The 3,251-nt window shown below is 30.9% G+C and overlaps 1 long non-coding RNA gene across 1 annotated transcript in view; it reads right to left on the bottom strand.

The window, feature by feature from the left end:
- LOC107612449 overlaps window positions 470–3,251 on the bottom strand; it is an 11,958-nt gene continuing 9,176 nt past the window's right edge. The window contains exon 3 of the long non-coding RNA XR_001613766.2: window positions 470–561. This is a non-coding gene — a long non-coding RNA (uncharacterized LOC107612449). The remainder of the gene's footprint in view (window positions 562–3,251) is intronic.

Genomic DNA, 3,251 nt, shown 5'->3' with positions numbered 1-3,251 from the left:
TAAAACTTTTTTTTTGCAAATTACAAGAGTTATTAAAGAATGAAATTCTATTTGTAATTTTTTACTTTTTCCATAATAAACCACCCATTTATTAATTAGTTGAAAAAAAAAAGCTACAAAAGAAAAACCAAATTGCGGTTCTTCCATTGAAGCCAAACTACATACAATTTTTTCTTTCCATCTCAAAACATGTTCTGCACTCTCATTACTTTAAAAAAATCTAGTAAATCCATGCTCAAATTTTTTTAAAAAAAGACTATATTATATTGGCCCGTATCCTATATTTAACCACATCACTGTTTAATGAAAAATGCAAGTTTTCTTCGATTAGAAAAACTCTACTGTTTGGCTATGAAAATATTGGATCCTACTAAAAATATACTAAAAATAATGCCAAAAAGCGTATAAATTATCCACTCATCACATATCAAAACCATAATATCACTTCGCCAATAAAAGTATCTTCTAATAAAATCATTAGTCAACCATACATATAAAGATTCTAAATAGCATTCTATCTTAGCCAATAAACCACAATAATAGTCAGCTTAATCTTCATTACTTAATCTTCATTGTTACCCTGCATAATTATATAGAAAAGTAGTTAAAAAAATATTCAGAATAACATTCGTAATTATAAAAATTAAATGGAACACGTAGTCATAGTAAACCAAGAAAGCATATTCTAAAAAAAATAACATGGCTATACAACTTCATAATACAACTTTCAGCCATAGCAATATAACTTCACTGTTAATAAAGCCAACAAACATTTTCAGCCATAGCAATTAATGTAAATGCAAGTAAAAAACTATGAAACAAGGAATAGATAAGGACATACCACATCTAAGTTCGGATAATGTGTTGATCCATGGCCGCTATTCGCATCAATAGGAGACTGTTGGGCGTCTTGTAATAAAGCTTCTAGTTCTTCTGGCCTCATTCCAAGTTCCGATCGCTGCAGTAATAACTTGATCATATTTCGCAGCCCATGAATCTCTTCGTCTTGTTTTTGCTGTTTGGCCTCTTGTTTTTGCTGTTGGGCCTCCATGTGTCCAAGTTTATCCTTCAGACTGGACACTTCCTCTTTGTGCTGATTCTTAATTTCATTAATTTCAGCATGTTTTTTTAAATCAGTCTTTGTCACAGATCTTCCATACAACCTTATCCGACCTGGTTGTTCTTTCCCGAATATGGCCTCAAATGCTTCCTCTTCTGTTTCACCAGCAGCTTGGCGGTGTTGGAAGTCTTCCTGCATAGAAGAAACAGGTTATAGTTTAGTGAAATTAATTTGATGTGTGAATGTATATATATAGAAAAAGGTTATAGTTTAGTGAAATTAATTTGATGTGTGAATGTATGTAGGTAGAATTGTAGATAATATATCATATATGAGACAAATTAATTGGATCTCGGTTGATATATATGATGATGATTGATGAAGGCACCATGCACCCTATACATACATACACACAGTACAAGTTGACCAACCACATCCAAGTCAAAAGCAGCAGAGATCAATACCTATCTCCCATCATTATATAGTTGCCAGCATTTAAGTGTTCTCTCTACATATTACTCCCTTTTATGTCATAAACTATACTATCAGTACTCTTATTTATATCTCAATTTTGAAAGGATCATATTTTTAATCTTTCATCTTATTTACAGAATTTCTATTCATAAATCTCACTAACTTAACTTGAGTATGTTTAAATATTAGTGTTGGGTGGATAAAATCTGACTATATATACCAAAGAAAAAAGGAATATTAAGCGGAGAATTAATATATAGTTACCATCAGAGTAGTTATCTCGCTATCATGGAAGAATATGTAGGCATGCAATTTTTACTAGTATTTTGGTAGTATCAAATGGAAAACAAAATCATATTAAAATATCAATGTTTCCAGAATCATTCCCTCTGTTATTTACAGAGGAGCAGATTTCTGGTCCCATATTCTCAATCACATGACCTAGAGAGCTAGGGGTTAAGTATACTATTGAGGGAGCAATTAATATACATCTGTACATACATATATTAACCACAAGATGTTCAGTGTGCATGCATATATATCAAAAATGTAAAATTAAATAAACTTAATCTAGGATAATAAGTTATTTATCGATACAAGGATTAACCTAGTAAACACAAGCCTGAGAAACTATAGCTAATGATTGACATGGTAAAAGAAAAGGACAAAGTATTGCCACAAAGGAAACAGCATCTATAGACTTAAGTTCCTATATTTTCAGTCAGGGAAGAAAGTAACTCTGAAACTTAATTTAAGTATATTAAAGTAATCAAAATTGCTATCAATTTATTAACAGATAAATTACTGGTTAAAAAATTTTAATATAAAAATATTATTGAAAATGTGTTTGAAAATGGGACTGAAAGATGTTATTTTCGGGTGTGATGGTCTGCTTCTCGTACTATCCAAAAAAATTTAGTATGTTCTTTTTAGATAGTTATCCAAATACTTCTATAAATTTCATATCAAATTCACAAATAATTTGTCAAATATAAAAGTGATTCATTACTTATAAAAATAAAGATATTTTTATCTTTTTACATTTAAAAATATTTTAAAATATTTTGTATTAACAAATTTGAGAGATATTTTTTTTAAAGATAAATGTTATTTTATTAATATAAAATAAAAGTGTTTCCATAAGAAAGTACAAAAGAATTGGGTATTTTCATTTATCACCAATTCTATGACGGAAAGACTAAGAGCTTAGGAAAGAGTAAAGTAAGAGTAAAGAAAATTAGCAGCATCTATCAGGTATGGCTCACAAGTTCACGCACTAAATTGCTGGCTTCTTTCACTGTTTCTGGTGCCGGGCTTATTACCTTCTCAAAAACACATTGATTCCTCGCTTTCCAAATGCTCCAACACAGCGCCGCTATGAGGAGGGTCTTTTATCTACCGTCGAATTGGGTCACTGCCCAGAATAAGACTCGTTGCCACCAATTGAAAAATGTCTCTTCTTCTCTCATCCATAGGTAAGGAGTTATTAAGCTTAGACTCCATATTATTGAAGACAGGGCATTGGAACAAAGCATGAGAAATTGATTCAGTTTTCAACATACATCTTGAACACAAGTGGCAGGAGTGAATGTGAATCGACTGTGAACTTGTTGTAACACGGGAAGCTTTTCATGAATTTGAGAGATACTTATACTAGCCGTTTATAATTCAATGATATTTTTTTGCAGTTTATTCAATGAAAAGGCTAACCAAATGT

The sequence above is a fragment of the Arachis ipaensis genome, chromosome B08, assembly GCF_000816755.2.
Source record: "Arachis ipaensis cultivar K30076 chromosome B08, Araip1.1, whole genome shotgun sequence".
NCBI classification, from domain to species: domain Eukaryota; kingdom Viridiplantae; phylum Streptophyta; class Magnoliopsida; order Fabales; family Fabaceae; genus Arachis; species Arachis ipaensis.
The sequence above is the reverse complement of the archived record's forward strand: the minus strand, read 5'-3'. Positions and strand labels throughout refer to the sequence as shown.